Source organism: Oreochromis aureus, linkage group 9, assembly GCF_013358895.1.
Source record: "Oreochromis aureus strain Israel breed Guangdong linkage group 9, ZZ_aureus, whole genome shotgun sequence".
In the NCBI taxonomy this organism is placed as follows: Eukaryota; Metazoa; Chordata; class Actinopteri; order Cichliformes; family Cichlidae; genus Oreochromis; species Oreochromis aureus.
Window position 1 is genome coordinate 12,944,596 of NC_052950.1, and position 19,308 is coordinate 12,963,903.

The 19,308-nt window shown below is 42.2% G+C and overlaps 1 long non-coding RNA gene across 1 annotated transcript; it reads right to left on the reverse strand.

Annotated features, from left to right (window-relative positions):
- Positions 1–6,794: 6,794 nt before the first annotated feature.
- On the reverse strand, positions 6,795–16,359 carry LOC120441792. The gene is made up of 4 exons (XR_005614288.1): positions 15,975–16,359; positions 12,094–12,290; positions 10,402–10,479; positions 6,795–8,145 (listed from the first exon to the last, which is right to left on the reverse strand). It is a non-coding gene; the product is annotated as an uncharacterized LOC120441792 (long non-coding RNA).
- Positions 16,360–19,308: the final 2,949 nt, after the last annotated feature.

A 19,308-nucleotide genomic window follows, 5' to 3' on the forward strand; every position in this document is an offset into this window, starting at 1 on the left:
TCATTGTTTTACTCTCATCCTCAATTTCGAACCCGTAACAACTTCTTTAAGTATTTACAACTTAGAAGTTTTATTCTGGCACACTTAAACAACTCAGTGCATCAACCCCCACTCTCCATCCTAGAAACTCATGTTACAAAAAACTATTTTGGTAAAAGACTGGTGTCCCAGTTTTATAGCATGTTAGTTGAAAACCATAAGGACAACTCTGATAGTAGAAGACGGGGTGGATTAGTGACTTACAAGAAGATATTTCATCTACTGAATGGAGTAAAATATGTTTAAAGCACACACTCAAACCATTAACACTCGTTTGAGAATGATACAATTTAACTGGATAATGCGAACATACATATCCCTGTGCAATTGAATAAATTTGATCCTAATATAATTGATCTATGCTATAAGTGTAATAGTCATCAGGGTACACTATTCCACTGCCTGTGGAAATGTGAAGAGATTCAAAAATTTTGGAGCTCAGTGTTACAATATATCTCTCAGATCACAACTTCCCCTGTACCGCTTTGCCCTAAGTTATGTATTTTAGGCTTGTACCCAGATGACTGTACTCTGTCGTGTGAGGAAAGAAAAATGGTCGATCTTTGTTTGCTACAGGCCAAACACTGTATTGCATTATGTTGGAAGAATGTTGGTTGCCCCTCTTTTAACCACTGGTTAAACAACTTAACATCAAGTTTAGCTCTTGAGAAACTGACCTATGTTGTTAGAAAGAAGGCTTCTGAATTTTACAACATTTGGAAGATATTTCTAGATCTACTGAGGAGTGGGGATTTGGGGGGGGGGCGGTGGGTGAATAAGATAACTAGATAATGATGAATAATGTCTGAATTGCTGTTGGGAATATACTGTGTAACCTACGTTATGATTTTTTTTTTTCCTTTGGGTTTTTTTTTTTTTTTTTTTTTTAAATTGTATTTATTTGCATTGTTTGCCATCTTAAATTATTTAATTATTCACTTATTTTGAATTTTTTTATGATTAACATTTCAATTATTATTACTATTACTATTATTATTATTATTATTATTATTACTACTACTATCATTATTATTATTATTTTAATACCTGCCATATGTTCATTATATTTTTGTGTTGGATACTGTTGAAAACAAAAAAAAACAAATAAACATATGTTTAAAAAAAAAAAAAAAAAAAAAAAAAAACACACAACACACCCTTAAAAACACACATGGGAAATATGTTATTGACAGCTAAAACTAGTAAAAATACAATTTTCTACATTTACTAAAATTCCCTGATGTCATGTCCCACAACCATGGATGTATTATGGGTCCACCAGCGGGCCAGAAATTCCTTTGCATGAGTTGGTTCCATGCCAGCCCTGTCTTAGGCCGACGGGGAGGAGCCTCCTATTCCCCTCTTGTCCTCTCACTGGGCCGCCCACATCCCAGCCCGGCTTCCATTTCACACCGGAATCCTCCGCGCAATGCCACCATGGATCCCCTCGTGTCAGCATCCTGCAAATACACAAATAGGGGCCAGGAAACACGTCCCGGAAGGGACCCTGGCTCATAGCCATGGCAACCCTTTCCCAGCTCAGCTGCACCCAGCATACGACAGTGGGAAAAGTGTTACTCACCTCTGCCCGGCGGTCGATAACAGGCAGCGTCTCCCACTGTCGCCCTTCACACTGTCCAACTGGGACGCTGTGTCCCGCTGGCCATCTAGCATTCCTCTTCCACTCTGGGCCTTCCTCCTTCAGTGCTCAGCTAGCCCTGCTTTTAAAAGGTCTTTACACAGCTGATAGGCCACCTCTGGACACACCCATGCCTCAGCAGGTGGTACCTATCAGCTAATTTGTCCCATGTGTAGCCAGTCCACAGTGGATTAAAACCATGTCATGTAAAACACTAAAAACCATGCAATAGAAACAGAATAAAACCATGCAAATAAAACGACACTCATAAATAAACACTAAAAATCAAAATAAAACAATATACAAGATAAATACAAATTTCCACTGTGTGACAATTTCATGATTGTGTTTGTCTGTGGCATGTTCACCGTGTGAATTGGGGGTTTTTATGCTGTAAATTTTTTTTGTTTGAGTTCTGCTCTGTAACATTTCACAGTCTCTCGTAGACCGGGACGAAACATTGTAGAGTCAGAGACAAGACAAGGTGGTAACTTGGAAAACATAGCATGTGTTTAGGAGCAGGTCAGTTGTATAATGTGTGAATGGATGAGCTAATGAATGAATGAAATCATGCTCTAACTGAAATGGTCAAAGTCTGGGAGCCAGTGTTAGTCAGTGCTTGTGTGGCCCAGATCACTGGGCACAGGTGTAGCTCACTGCAGAATACAGCACAAAAAACACAACAGCAACAACTAGCACCCAGGTGAATGCAGACTGATGGATGAGGATCTCTGGCTTATGTTTATGCTTCTGAAGATTGCTTGTAGATGAGGCCGGACGTCCTTTGTTTTGCTTGATTCAAAGGTTTCTGTGAGATTATCTTGACTTCGTGCACTTTTATTAAGCATATTTAGCATGTTCTTTACAAAACTGACAGTGGTCTACTTTGCTTTGTTTTGCTTAAGTGCTATCTTAATACAAGGAAAGCCCAAGAGCCTGAGCTAAACTGAACCATGAACCAACCACACAGTGGGTTGTTGGATTCAGGCTTCTCACCTAAACTAGACTACGCAAAACAAAGCCACAAATACTGCTGGTAACTCCCATCTCAACCTATACTTAATAAACAAAGCTCTAAAAGCAACATAGAGATAAAGTCAGTGGTGATGGAGTCAAGGTAGGAGGAGAGAGGGAGCAAGAAGCCAGCTGGTGACCATTAATGCTCTGCCATCTCTGGGTTTGTATTCATGCGGCGAGCCTTCATTAATCAATCACTGAGAATATATCTGAGATGTGAGAAAGAGGTTGGGGTGGGATGATGACTGGACCAGTGCATTGAGGTTGCATTTAATAGTGTTAAATAGAATGACACTCCTGCCTTTCTCAGTCCACCAGTCGTGTTTTAGTGTTGATCAGTGGAAGTTCTTTCTGACCTGTAAAATCTCTGTATCTGATATATCCTTGTTTCTCCATGGTGCAGTGGTTAACACATTCACACTAATCGAGCCATTGTACTCCTAGTGCTGTTCCCAAACCTCAATAAATGGGAAGGCTGTGTCAGTAAGAGCATGTGTCAAATTAAATGTGCAGATCCAAGGAAGCAGCCAAAATGGCTTTCGTCACTTCTGGCGGCGATTACAGGCAGTATACGTTAGTTATCCCTGGCCCAGGTCAGCTATGAGTTGACATATTTAATCTGCAGGATCCATTTGCTATATACAAATTTGACCTATTGCCTCTCTCAAGCTATCATCATTACATTACAAACTATAACTATGGACCTTTCCCTACCATAGAGCTGCCAAAATGACAAATGTGTGGATGTCCAGGCTGACATGAAGTATATACAGATACTCTGAACAACTACCAGGGCTCCTTATCTGTAAGCACTGACCATCTGTCTCATCCTGAAGTCAAATACAAAGTGATCGGAAAAATCCAAATATTGATGCAGATGATCAAAATTTCCTTTCTCTCTTCAAAGGCTTTTGTGACTGAAATGTTTCCACAGAGTGCTGTGATAGATTGGCCTTAATTACCAGCTTACTGTTTAAGTAAGAGTTGTTGTTTCCTTTTGTTACTATTTGCAGGATCCAATCTTGTTCTGTCAGCCCAGCTCAAAAAACACTCCATGATTATTCACAAGGAAAACAAAAAGCACTTTTTAGATGCAAATACATGTTAATAAAGAAATCTGATTCACTAAGCCTATTGTTTGGTTTCATCTTAATAAAGACGACTGGGGGAAAAATACACCCAGATTCTAAAGACATACAGAGCAACTTTAAAATGCACACAGGGATACGAGCAGAGTCTCTTAGAACCACCATCCACAGCTTATTTTTCCACAAGAAGTGAAGCAAAGAAAAGGTTATTGCATCTTAGCAAATCTCTTCATTCGACCTCAGATGCTTTGGGTCAGTGGTGGAAATTGTTTTTGTGGCCACAGAGAGACAGAAATAAAAACTGAGCTCAGAAGTTTGTAGAGAAGGTCTCTGCTTTACTATCAGGCACTAGTTGGTTTTGCTGCCTGAGGGGAGGGGCAAAGGGTCAGAGAGCTGGAGCCACGACCAAAGCTAGAGGTGATTGACAGCTCTGCAGCTTGGAGATTCATCTGCAGGATGGGTGTTGTGTCCAGATGGAAGATGAGTGAGAAATGTGTCCTGAATGATGGTACAACGTGCAACCGTTTAACAGTGTGTACAAAACTAATAATGTCCAGTGTGTGTTCTTCGGGAAAAACCAAGGTGATCCCATTCAATGTCTTTTTTGTAAAGAGGTGAAGATTAAGTCTCCACTGCTGTGAGGGGAGTATTATGGAAAACAGATGGAACTTATGACACTTTTAAAAAGATGACAGCCATACCGATAGGCTCACTATATGTTTGATATAGTGTGAATGAGCAGACCGTGAGCTGGCATTTGTCGTAGGAAACCACTAGAAACAAAACATGTCCACCTATCTTTGTGAGAAGCACTTTTAGACCATGAGAGGGATTTACATTTCTTTCACACCCCTTCAAAAGCCAGTTTTAGGTTTAAGACTTGACAGCTAGGTGAGGGCTTGGCATACAAACAGAGATGTGTAATTGTTAGTAGCATGTTGGCCGCAATCGGTGTACACTTCAGCACTGGATACAAAAACATGACCAGATAAACCTCGTCTGCAGTCACTGTTCAGTAAAACCGAGCAGGGCATGAAATGCAAGTTTTACAACCCATGAAATGAGATCAAGGCACTAACCCCAAAACCAGTGTTCAAAATCCCTGTTTCTGTACTCTTGCTTTGTTTGTACGCAGAAACTGAAGGTAAAAATGATGAGTTGTTGCTCACTGTAAAATTTAACAGTCGCAAAAAAAAAAAATGTTTTAAAAAAGAGGCATATTGGCATACTTACCCAAGAAATATCATCGCTTTCTGATAGAAACTGTTGAGGTTTCACAAACAATTGAAAATACATATTGATGTGCTTTCACTCTCTGCACCTTCACAGTTTGTTTCATTTGTATTGACATTATTATTATTATAATGATTTCTGTAGAATCATGTATTTACATTTATGAGCTGGTGCATTAAAAGTGCGAAGAAGCAGAAGTATTCATTTCTTGTAAAAAGACACTTTCTGGTTAAGCCGATAAGATATCTGAGGCTTTACTGACATCTTGTGGGTGATGTCCATGTCTGAAAAGCTTGGCTCCCCCTTCCTGTTATTTGGCTCATATGTCATGCTTTTGGCCCAACATTGCCTATAATGATAACAGAAGTTATACTGACCAAGAACACCACATAAGCACTGTGCTGCACAGGTTTCATAAAGACACATTTTATGAAGTTCCAAAGCCAAAATGCAATCTAAAGTGTATTTAAATTTAACACATCAAAGTGGGAAAGTCAAAGAATCACCCAAATGCTCTGTTATGAATGACGATGATAAAATGAAATGTTTAGAGATGTCATGTGATAGATGGCATTTGTAGATAAGATGGGAGCTGTAATTTCTGAATGCTGTTGTAACAGGCCCCTCACTATCCAAAGATTTTTTTTTAATCCAAATGAAAAATTAATAATAATCAGGCACTGTCTGATCTTAATAAACTTATAGTACAGAATCACCCCATTAGAGAACTTCACAATCAGACTGCGGGCTTACTTGTGTCCATATAAAAGTAGAATGGGAGGAGGAGCCTTCAGCCTACAGGCCTGTCTTCTGTGGAACCAGCTTCCAGTTTGGATTCAGGAGAGAGACACTATCTCTACTTTTAAAATTAGGCTTAGAACTTTGCTTTTTGATCAAGCATATAGTTAGGACTGGATCAGCTGAGCCTGAATCCTCCCTTAGTTACCCTGCAATAAGTCTAGGCTGCTGGGGTCTTCCCATGATGCATTGAGTGTTTCTTCTTCAGTCAGCTTTTTAACTCACTGAGTTTATAGACTTCTCTGCATTTAATTATTAGTTATTATTTATCTCTGACTCTCTTCCATAGCGTGTCTTTATCCTGTCTTCATCCGCTCATCCCCAACTGGTCGTGACAGATGTCCGCCACTCCCTGAGCCTGGTTCTGCTGGAGGGTTCTTCCTGTTAAAAGGGAATTTTTCCTTTCCACTGTCGCCAAAGCACTTGTTCATAGAGGGTCATATAATTGTTGGGGTTTTCTGTTTGTTTGTTTTTTTGTATCATTAGGGTCTTTACCTTACAATATAAAGCGCCTTGAGGTGACCATTGTTGTGATTTGGTGATATAAAAAGGAAATGAATTGAATTGAAAAAGCCAGTGCTGAGGTCCTGCAAACTGCAGCTCCTTAAATACTTCAGGCTCAGTGTAATTGTGATTCAGTTCCCATGAAGCCCCATGTTATCTTTACACATAAAGTCTGCTATAATAATGACATTTGGCATTTAAAGCAACTATTTAAAGCCTTCATTACAACTCTATGAAAGCTGATATTTATATTTATTTTTGTTTAAAAAACAAATGATTGTAATATGGATTATAAACACATTTATATGCCACATTTTCTAATTCAAACAATTAAATTAAGTTCAATTTTATTTGAAACTAGACACAAATGATATGACTAACGGCCTGGAAGAGCCATTTACCTTCCAGTTAGCTGACAACCTGTCATGTTCTGGCCCCAAGATGATAAGAGATCAAGTCAAGTCATGTGCCTTTATTGTCATTTCAACTATGTGCAGTACAGTACACAGTGAAGCGAGACAATGCTCCTCCAAGACCATGGTGCTACATATAACATATGTCAGTAACACAGGACTACATAAAGTGCAAGTGTGCAAAAATTGCAAAAAAAAAAAAAAAACCCAAAACAAAAACAGTGCAACACCAGACAGAGCAAATCAATAGAGACACAAGACAGTGAAGACACAACATTGCAATAGAAAGTGTAACAATGACAGTGGGTTGTGCCAAAAGACTGAGCATTGTGCAAGAAAAAAAAAAGATTAATGATAAACTAGTAGTTCACAAATGACGCATGCAAAAATATTAAATGGTGTGTAGTTATGATGCTGTTTTGATCTGCAGGTTGTAACCACTACATAATTTTGCATGCGCTAAGTGGCCACATGGTGGCGTTGTGGCTGTCAGCATCTAATGTGAAGAATGGACATCAGTGGGAGCCGGTGTGCGATTTGTCCCACGGGTGCTGCAATCACACAATTCATAAAAAGCCATAGAAGTTAAAAAAAGCGAGGAAGGACTGATAACCCTGCTGTGGTCACTAGTGCGGTGGAGGCTTAAAAAAGAAAAAGAAGCAGCAGCTGTTCCTATGATTCTCGTGGTCCCCGTCTCAATGTGTCCCCGTTGACTTCTTCAGCCACAAAATCATCATACACAAAATTTGTCTCGCCTGAGCAGTCCTGCCTGTGGCCTGCGTGCTGCTGACCCCGATGACTTCACTGTTGGTGTGCAAGCACAGGAGATCTGCGCTGATCAGCTGACACGGGTCACAGCAGGATCTCGAGTCTGTCAACAGCAGATTCTTGCAGTGCAGGAACACAAACACAAAGTCAACGATGATGCTATTTATGATGATGTGTGGGGTTTTTTTTTTACAGAAGTGAGTTTATATTGCTAAACTCCCATCAGATTTACAGATTACAGATGGCTGTAAATAATCCAGACTGTATATACACTGTACCGGTTTTTACAGTTTAAGTACTTCCCAAGCGTGTCTGAGGAGATTACTACTTGACTTGACAAAACCTAAAACCCCAATCAGAGATGATTGGTATCATGATGGTCTTGTATATATGGTGTATTCTGGCTTTAGGTAATTAAACACTGTAAATCTGCTCTGTGTACTGTGTATACAAAAGCCCAATTGGGGACCACAGTTGGAAAAAAAAGCAATACTTATAAAACTTATTCTTAATGGCAACTCTGGATTGTCTTTAGGTTTCACTGTTTTTACTTCCTGGTGCTGACATGTGCATTTCCTCCTGTAGAGGAATCGGGCCATTATGGCTAACGTAGACACAGTCACAAAGATCACCATGGCTATCACACCTGCAAAGCAAATAAATGGATAAAGTTATAACACTATGGCAGAGGCAATGTAAGTCTATGTTAAGGACATCAACCGTAGACTTCACATAAACAGTGGATGTAACTTCTCAGTCTGAAAAGCTGATACTGAAGTGCCTTAAAGCAGCCTATAGGAACGTCCCTCAGCTTAGGCCCCAGTTCTGTAGACCTAGAGAATTGTTGGAGACTTCCTGGCAACCACTCAGACTAGGAAAAAATTAGAATTTAGAATTAGAAAAAATAGAATTCTTCTTGTTGCTATGGGAAATTACCTGCAAAGAGACAGTGCAGCACTGAAAACCTCTTTGGCAGTTGCTGTAGTTGCTAGCAGATTGCTGTGGTCTCCAATAATTGATACAGAAGATGCCAACACTTGCCAGCTTCTCTCCAAGCCGTGGTAAAATTGTAAAGAGTGAGACACGGCCAAAAATGGAGACCATTCACCTTCAAAGTTACACCTTTTGAAACATGTTGATTTCAGTGATTAGGGTTAGACATTCACTGTCTTTGTTTGTGTTGGACTTTTTCAAATTTCACTATAGTAGCTGCAAACAAGTTGAAATCTTCTGTGCAAACTGTATACGATAACGGCATCCTTACTTAAAAAAGCAACTATGATATGAGGTGCAATCAAAAAGTTCTGACTCAGCTCATAAAAATAAAAAGTCCCACCTGAACAATGTTAAATGCTCAGAATGGAACAGAGTCAAAATTCAAGGCACATCTTTTTGCCTTTAATAAAAATGAAAACTCTTGTTCATGTTTTCTAGGTATCACACTAGATTAAGCCAACACTGACCTTCATTAGATCAGCATTTTTCCTAAAAGTCAGTGTTCGTAGAGACTGTTTGACTCTATGTTTCTGTTTTTTCTTCATGTCTAAAGCAAAACTTGTGAAATTGTCAAGCCAGCAATTTGTGGATTGGACTGTGAAAATTGAAATTGGCCTTATTTTACATTGTTTTAATTTTACTTATCAGTTTTTTTGTCTTTCACAAGACTTCCATAGAAAGCCACAGCACATATCACCCTGCTCTAAGGATGTCATAATTTTGTTTGCTTTGCGTGATTCATCAGTCTCAGTGCAGTGCTCCTGGAGGTTAGCTCAAACCTTAAAAAGTTAATAGTGTAAAACTGTGAAGCTTTAGGAACCACATGCTGTCAATAAAGAAAAGAGGAGAAAAAGGAGCAGCCTATAATGAAACACCCAGCCATGTGTGTAACACGGAGGTGAGATATTATTTTATAATACATCACTGAAAATATACCTGCAACAGTCTAAAATATTTCAGAACTACATGTAATCAAAAGAAAAAACATTTTATGCATCATAAGTTGTTAACACCTGTCAATTGTTAAAGTTGAAATGAAAAGTTTCTTCCAGTTTGCATCCATCTTTACATTTCTTCTTGCAAAAATAACTGTATAAAAACTGTATAATAACTGTATAATAACTATAATAACTCTCTCAGTCCTTTATGTATTGAAATAAAGCCAGTTAAAGCCTTATGGTGCGTCCCCACAGTCTGGACTACTTTATGCAAATCATAATGCAGGACACACACTACCTCTGGAAACTCCTGAAAAAGGCTGAAACTATTCATTGCTGTTCTAAAATGAAAGCAGATTGAGGAAGCTGGTTACACTTGAGTGCTTTTGTCTTATTTTCAATTGGGATAAATTATCACAGGAGAGCCGAACTGGAAACAAAACATTATGAAATAAAACTATCTAAAGGCGAGTGGTCAGTGGCCCAAAAGACACGGAAAACAAAATTACTTTGCTCCATCATTAGTACTGCAGGGTCCGCATTTTCTCCAGGGTCCCTGGGCAATTTGAGCAAATAGAAGGTATCTACACTGATGTTAGCAATAGCAAAAACTGACAGGAATTGTACTTGGAGTCGAACATAATTTTTATTCTAATTAGCCACATTTTCCTTTTTGTATTCAGTCACAGTCAAGCTGTTTGAGAGGCAGCTGTGGGCTTTCATTTGCACAACATGCAGTTCAGTTTTAATCATCATTTCACTGCCAGATCCTCTGCACTGAGGTGTAGCAAAAGAAAGGTATAAATGAACTCCAATAAAGGAAAAAAAGTTGTGACAGGAGAACAAGTTGGAAACTGTCTATTAACTGACTTGACATCATATTATCCCTGTTGGCTTTATACACAGTTTCTGTCTCATGATTGATGATAATGGCAGGGCCACACTGAAACAGGTTGCTGCCACAGTACCTCTGATGAGAGCTGAGTCACTCCCGATGGCATTCACTAAAGACCGACCTGTTCCCAGTTGTTTTGATCCAGACTGGCCTGCAGAACAGAGACATAGAAGAAAAGGTGAAGGGAAAACGAAAATATGAAAGAGAAACGAGGGAAATTGCAGCAAAAAGATCACAGGGGAACAGAAAAAAAGATGATGAAAGTACAGAGAATAGATAAGAGTAAAAGAAAAATGAGGAAGTAAAAGATGGTCATTAGTGAGGCGAAAAATAGATATTAAGACATGCTCAAAAGAGAGTGCAGAGAGGGGGAAACAGGAATCATCTACGGTGGGACTTTCACTCAGAGTGAATTAGATGAGTGATCACAGGGGAAGGATATGACAACGCAAACTCTCACCCCTGGTTCAAATTAACTGCCTCATTTTCTAGCCATTACTGAAGTGCACAGCAGCATCAGAGTCCCAAAGGTCTCACCAAGTTGTAGAGGTATCACCCACACAGAATTGCCTATGGTATGAATTTCAGTAATATTAATTATTTGAGTCTGACGGGAAACATAATCCCGAGGCTGAGCTATTTGGATGATGTTCTAATTCTGCAAACCACCAGAATAATGTCATTACAATTAATTCCTTTCCCTGACACATGCATTTGCAATTTGTAAAAGAATATCTGCAGAGGCTGACATAAAAAAAACCGATGTTTGACACTGTCCTGGTAGCAGGAATTATGCAGAAAAACCATCATCCAGCAGAAATTGCTCCATGAAATGTCGAGATTGTCTTCACCTAGTCGTTATGCGTGATTCCAGATCTGTATATAACACAGCTGAGGAAGTAACGGCTCATTAAATAGGATGTGCAGCTTTAAAAATTCAGATATCTTGGTCATTGGTAGAGGCACGATATTATATTTTGAAAATGTATTAATAGTCTTTTAAACACATATATTGGTCTAAAGTTAAAGTAAATCATATTTTTTCTGCTTGTGAGACACCAGTCCTTTCTAATTTTCATTCTCATGTAGCAAAACTGCTGCTGTCTCAGAGATATGCACAAGGTGTCCTTTGGCATTGGTCCTGTGGCAGTAGCAGTGGTGTCACTCTTAACTCGTCCCATATGGATGCTTTTAAAGGCTCTTCTGATGCTACATACACATGCACAAACTAAGTGACACTTTGCAACATGCAGGGTTAATGCAAAGGGGCCTGAATCAGATGCCTAAACTGAGGCGTCAGGTGTAAACGAAGAGACCATAAATCACCCACTGATTTCAAAGCAAACCCCTCAGGGTCACTTAAAATAGCACCAGCTCTATTTTTTTTTTATATAAACCCTTTCAAGCTGAACAAATCAGATTAGGAGAGCAGGAAGTCAGATACAGGATGACCCCATGCGGACAACATGCTCTGTTTCTGAAATGCTCTCTGCGTGATCTGAAGCCATGCGAGGGACAGAACAAAACTGTGTTGGGGAAACTCGGGTTTGACCATCATTGCCACCACTTCAATCTCCTAAGTCAAACCTTGTATTTAAAGAGGATCACTATCTCTCAGCACAAGGCCAAAGGATGCCTTCAACCGAGCCGTCTGCCAGCATCATCTGACAGAATGGCGGTATTTGATGGCTCTGGATGAGAATGCACTGGAGATGATGATGACAGTAGCAATACCAATGAAGAAAGAAGGAAATAACCCTCTTACTTGACAGATGGTGTGTAGTTTCTGTTGCACGAGAGAGGTTGGCTGAAGTGAAACCACAAATGGACTGGATCAGCGGACCAGTTATGGTAACGGGACTAGTTTTTGGGTGGAGCAGAGCAGCTTTCAGAGGGCTGATGGAGTTAAAGAGGACAGCAGATAGACAGCCAGTGAAACCCAGAGAAGCGACCCCTCAGAATCTATAGAGAAAAGACAGGCACACAGACTGATGTTTTATAAAATGTACAGTAAGGATGGTGATTACTTTACTTTTTAAAAAAAGGGATTTTGCTTTAGCAGTGCTACTGGAACTCTGCTAAAGAAAAAAAAAGGAAAAATAATACCTTGGTCATAACAAATTAAATTAATGTGCTGCCAGCAGATAACAAGAAAACAAGAGCTGCTGAAAGGATATTGCTTCAAAGTATTATTGACCAAATAATAAGCGTCTGGTTTTCTCTCTTCCAAATAGTCTGAGGTCTATTAACTCCACTGCAATGCACTCACAATTACTAAGAGATGACAATGATGAGGTTACTGATGCAGTGTCACCATGATGTGAAAAACTGGCATCAGTGAACCTTCCATTAAAGATGCTAATGTTGTACATTTAGCTGTTGGGAATGATCAAATGTTTTAATATAAAAACAACAAAAAAAGTACAAATAATGGTGACAAACAGCTGGGAGCAAAAATAAGGTCACTGGAGAATCCAACAAAACAACAACAACAAAAAAGGTCCAAAAATACTGCTTGAAGCATGAAGACACATATGAAGCTTTTCTGTCTCCTCTGCACTTTCTGCCTGTGACGTGACCCTGAAATGAATCTCAGTGCGTTTGATCACTGGTTTTGTTACTTATTGAAAGTAAAGCTTTAGCTGCTTGGCTGGAGTCGGGACAGACAGCTTTAACCCTTTAAAGACTGAACGATTAAATAGTTGCCAGAAAATTCAAATGTTTATGAAATGGAGATTATATTGAACCATCTGATGAATTTGTTTAAAAATTGTATTAATTTGCAATGTATTTTGCTGCATGTGGTATTTTTTTAAATTGTGGTCATAAATATTTTGTACATGTAACCTTGTAAACCAAAATATCGGAAAGTTTTATGTTTGTGCATCTACAGATCAGAATTTGTGTGTGTGTAAAAAAGATTTGTGTCTGCAAAAAATATTTACACGAGTTACACATTTTTTTGTTAAGGTCTGGTTACAGATACAAAGCAAAAAGGCTACGTGTAAAACTCTGCACTCAGGTTTCTTGGCTGCATGTGGATTTCAACTTACAAGTACAAATTTTGACCCGATTTTTCTTCCTTTCAGCTGATTGGTCAATGTCATGTCAATCACAATCACAACAATCCAATCAGAGAACAGATGGGTTCTTTAAAGAACCATTTTTAAAAAGGTTCTTTGAAAAACCATTAAAGGTGCCCCAAAGAACCATTTCTTGATGGTTCTTTGGGGCACCTCTAAAGGTTCTTCAATGAACCACTGAAAGAAATGGTTCTTCAAAGAACCATAGTTTGAAAGGTTCTTTGTGGCACCAAAAAAGGTTCTTCTATGGCACAGGTGTCGAAGTCCAGGCCTCGAGGGCCGGTGTCCTGCAGGTTTTGGATGTGACCTTGATCCAACACAGCTGATTCAAATGGCTAAATTACCTCCTCAACATGTCTTGTAGTTCTCCAGAGGCCTGGTAATGAACTACTCATTTGATTCAGGTGTGTTCACCCAGGGTGTTATCTAAAACCTGCAGGACACCGGCCCTCGAGGCCTGGACTTCGACACCCCTGTTCTATGGCATCAGTCTAAAGAACCACTTTTGGTTCCAGTTGGCACCTTTATTTTTCTGAGTGTAGGTTAGTTATTCTATAATTATTTTTGCTGTTTTGATGTGTTTGAGTAGGTAAAGTAACTATGACCTGTTTAAAAGTCAAATTAACAAAGATGTTAGTCCAGTTAAGGTTTGTGCAGGGCAAGCTGTGTTCTGTAGGATTCAATGACGTTTTTAGTTTCAGTTTAACTTTACACCTCATTATCTCTGACATCCATTCAAAGTACATTTCCATAAATCCTATTCAAAGAAATGAGAGAAAAATGAAGCATCTCAGCTGGACAGCTTCCTGACATGACTTTTTTTGTTTTTTGATGTTCTCCATTTTTAAAGTAATCTAATAAATCTAATAATAGTTAATCTGAGCACAGGTTAAAGTTTAACCCCCAGGGCAGATTTAATGCAAAGGAAACAGGAAGGAAAGGAGAGAAACATCACTGTGTTCCCTGAGTGGAATTTAGAGAAAAATCAAAGACTGATTTGGGACAGCCTTCTTCACCTGGCTGTGACGTAATCAGCCTTCAAATGTGGCCTCTCAAGGATGTGGCCTAGGTTTTGGGACAGACTTATAGTGTTGTATGTCCTCTTTAAAGCATGACCCTACATTGAAAACTGCAAAACACATAGAAATGTGGTGAGGGTACCGTTTGCTGAGGCCAGCACTACAAGCCAGGTTTTATGTCATTTGGGTAATCTTGTTGTTAACCCTGTGATTTCTGTACTACAAAAGCAAATTACCTCTCACCAGGCTATGTTGCCATGGTAACTTGTGCTGCAAATCTAATCTTCTCTGCTGTTGTTCCAGAATAGAGATCAAAAGCTATCAAATCTATATTTTTGAATAATTTTGAAAACTTTACTGAGATCAACAACTGCTAGTTACTATTTTTACAGTACACTTCCTCCCTGAGGTCAAAGGTTAACTCAACCTTTAGGTTTTTTGTTTTGTTTTGTTTTTAGCTCTCTTAGAGGATTCTCAGGATGCGTGTGAATAATGGCACAGTTCAGAAAAAACCCTCCCACTTCTCCTGTTACTGGCTGGTTGAGTCTCATACTGTCTGACCAGTCTGACCAATCAGACAATATATTTTCAAGTGAAGAGATGAAGGGAGTAGCCTAAGCACACAGTTTGTAGACAAACAGTAAAAACCTGTATTTAAATGAAATTAAAGGTTTTTAGTGAAACTCTTCATTTGATTTGTCTTCATTAACAGGAGGTTTTTCTTTTTCTTCAACTGTTTTATTGTGAATATTTAGTAACATGGAGGAAGTGGAAAGAAAGGCTCTTGGCTCTTTTAAAGAGAGAATACCTAGCCACCGGTACAGAAATGTAACGACACCTTTGTCAAAATCAAAACACAAGAAGTGGAATCCTATACTGCTCACATTAACGCTGTGGACAAAAACATCAAGTTCACCAGGGAAGACACGAAGGAAACAGGAAAGAAAGGAGAGAAACGTCACTGTGTTCCCTGAGTGGAATTTAGAGAAAAATCAAAGACTGAAAGGGAGAAAGAATACAAGAGAGAAGATTTACTAGTCTGCTGTACAGAAACTTGAAAGGCGTTATTAAATGAACTAGACTGCTGCTCCTGCTGAGTATTGATGTGTTGGTCGCGAACGAAACAGCTCTTAGAGCCGACTCTTTGAAGTGAACGACGGGTTTTTCTTTCTCTCACCCTCTCTCTCACACTTTTTTTCTGCTTCACTCCGCACGCCTTGTGCTTTGCGCTGGGAAGAGGGGGGAGGGGTGGTAGTTACACTTGCAGTAGCACAGGAACAGAGCCGGAGGGAAAGAGAGAGAAAGAGACCCAGGGACAACAACGTCACATTAGAAAGGTATAGTAATCATCCACAACTATTTTCAGTTGCGAATGATAAAGGATTCAGAAAGTTTATTCATGCAGGCCCATATGACAGAGAATGTGCTGTCATGGTCCTGGGTCTGTGACCCAGCGCTTTAAGTTTATTATTATCCTTTTTCTAGTTTATTCTGATTTTGTATTTGTTCTTAGGGTTTGAGTTGTGTGTTTCTTTCATTCCTACCTGTGCCTCTCCTTTTCGTGTCCCCTGTTGGTTGTGTAAAACAGTCTGTGAGTTTCCTGTTTTACTTTGTAGGTTTGTGTCTCGTTATGTCCATTAGTTCCAGCTGTGTCCCCTCCTGTGTGCCATTTCCTGATTACCTGATGTGTGTATTTATACTGCGTGTCTGCCTGTGCTCCTCGTCGCGTCGTCTGTGTTCATTCCCTATGTTTCTCTCCGTCTCCCTGTTCTGCCGTCCTCATCTGCCATCTCTGAGTTTCTCCTGCTGACCTTATGTCCAGGTTTGTTTGTTAGTTTCACCCAGTTTAGGTTTATGTTCAGTCCTGCCCTCACTTCTGTTATTTTCACTGTAAATAAACCTCCACTCGCATCTCCATCTCCGTCTGCATCTTGGGTCCTCATTTATTCATCACACGACTGCTGCCCCAGTTGTGACAGTACGACGTGACCACAAGATGGACCCAGCAGCAATTAACCCATCTAAGGAGCTACGTGAGACTCTTATCGATGCCACACAAGAACTCATCGATCTGTGGCTGGAAAGCCAGGATGACGAATCCCAGCGCGCTTTAGAGAGGCGGCTACAGCGTCTGGTGACCGGTCTCCCATGGCTTCTGGACTCGCTATGTCTGTGGGAGCAGGAATTTCTCCTTTTAGATTTAGGACTTCATCCCCCGTCTGCATGCACGTTCGAGCAGCCAGATGCGGTGAGTGAACGGGATACTGTGGTTTCCCCGGATTCCGGGACTTTGTTTTCTGGGGCGATTCAGAGTGGGATGAGAGACAGTATGTGTAGATTACCTACCTTTGTGGTAACGGACCCTTCCCAAGTGGGTGTCTATAAACCTTCTGTTAAACCTAAAGCCTGTGTCTCTGCCGCTCCTTCCGAGCCTGGACTTTATTGCCACTCTCCAGCTCAGTTTTGTCTTCAGCCGTTAGCTCCCCAGTCAGTAGCACAGCCATTTGCGTCCCATTCTGGAGCTCAACCGTTAGCCTCCCTAGGTGCACAATTTCCTGTTCTGCCTGCCACTCAGCTACCTTCACCACTAGCATCACTACAACCCACATTTCAGTCCATAACTCAGTCACGAGCTTCACTCGCCCCTCTACAGGAAGCTATGCCCATGCACCCCTTAAAGGACTGTTTTTCCACCGCTGTTTCTGAGCAGGGAGACTTACTGTTTCAAAATGGACCTGTTCCTCTAAAGCTGACAACATTAGAGACTGTTACTCGCTCCAGGGCTTCCCCAGAGGCTGGGTTACAACCCTCAGCTAACTCTGGACCCCTGGAGGCCAAGTTGCCAGCTGTGGACTGCACCCGGCTGTCACTGCCTGAGCAGGGTCAGGGCTCTGTGCAGCTACAGCCCTTCTCACGTGTACCAGAGGCCCACGAGCCTTCTGGTTTTGTTTTGTGTGTGCCAGGGGCTTCCATGCCTACTGGTTTTGAGCCTGTTTTCGCTGGGGGGACCGAGGAGCCCGTCCAGCCTTCACTGTCATCAGCAGCTTCAACTGAGGGGTCTCAGGGACCGCTTCAGCCTGCTGCTTTCGCTGGGGGGACCGAGGAGCCCATCCAGCTACCACCACCGCCTGCAGCTGCATCAGCGGCTGCATCAGCTGCATCACCAGCTGCACAAGCGGCTGCATCAGCTGCATCACCAGCTGCACAAGCGGCTGCATCAGCTCCATCACCGCCTGCACCAGTGGCTGCATCAGCGCCTGCACCAGTGGCTGCATCAGCTCCATCACCACCTGCAGCAGCAGCTCCATCACCACCTGCAGCAGCAGCTCCATCACCGCCTGCACCAGCAGCAGCAGCTGCGGCGGCTCCATCACCGCCTGCACCAGCAGCAGCTGCGGCGGCTCCATCGCCGCCTGCAGCGCCGCCGCCTGCAGCGCCACCATTTCCGGCTTCCACGCCGCCGCCTGCAGCGCCACCATCTGCAGCGCCACCGTTTCCGGCTTCCACGCCTCCGCCTGCAGCGCCACCGTTTCCGGCTTCCACGCCTCCGCCTGCAGCGCCACCGTTTCCGGCTTCCACGCCTCCGCCTGCAGCGCCGCCGCCTGCAGCGCCACCGTCTCCGGCTTCCACGCCGCCGCCTGCAGCGACATTCACGTCTGGTCCAGCGTCGGCATCAGCTTCATCCACTCCTGGTCCAGCGTCGGGATCAGCTTCATCCACTCCTGGTCCAGCGTCGGCATCAGCTTCATCTTCGCCAGCTGCAGCCTCTTCATCTTCGCCAGCTGCAGCCTCTTCATCTTCGCCAGCTGCAGCCTCTTCATCTTCGCCAGCTGCAGCCTCTTCATCTTCGCCAGCTGCAGCCTCTTCATCTTCGCCAGCTGCAGCCTCTTCATCTTCGCCAGCTGCAGCCTCTTCATCCTTGCCAGCTGCAGTTTTTGCTTCTGCCTCCGTGCCTTCGCCTGGGCCAGCTTCAGAGCCTTCAGCATCACCTGCTTCAGCTTCAGCCTCACCTGCATCCTCGTCTGGCCCAGCCTCCGTGTCTGCATCCTCGTCTGGCCCAGCCTCCTCATCGGCTTCAGCCTCCTCGTCTGCAGCAGCAGCTGCATCATTCTCATCATCGCCTGCTGCTTCTGCTTCAACTTTGCCTGGCCTGGCCTCTGCCTCGCCTGGTACTGCTGCTGGCACGCCGCCATCCGGTCCGCGTTGGGCGCCTCAACATCGCTGGCCATTTTCTAGGCCGCTGGCTGATTATCATCGCCATCGAGGACGCCCTCCTGAACAGGGTTGTCGCCGCCACTGGCTTCCGCGTGGCCGGCCTCCGGGCTTCTGTTGCCGCCACTGCCTTCTTCAAGGCCTTCCACCTGATCTCTGTTTTGGACTCTGCTCCCCTATGAATGTTTGTGAACCTTTTGTTTGGGACTCTGGGGGCCTCCGTTTTGTTCCTGGTCAGGACCCTCCGTCCTGGGCCTCCCACCGCCCGCCTGGGCTTGGTGGTTCCTTTTTGTTTTGGGGCTGTCGGGAGCCAGCCCTTGAGGGGGGGGGTACTGTCATGGTCCTGGGTCTGTGACCCAGCGCTTTAAGTTTATTATTATCCTTTTTCTAGTTTATTCTGATTTTGTATTTGTTCTTAGGGTTTGAGTTGTGTTTCTTTCATTCCTACCTGTGCCTCTCCTTTTCGTGTCCCCTGTTGGTTGTGTAAAACAGTCTGTGAGTTTCCTGTTTTACTTTGTAGGTTTGTGTCTCGTTATGTCCATTAGTTCCAGCTGTGTCCCCTCCTGTGTGCCATTTCCTGATTACCTGATGTGTGTATTTATACTGCGTGTCTGCCTGTGCTCCTCATCGCGTCGTCTGTGTTCATTCCCTATGTTTCTCTCCGTC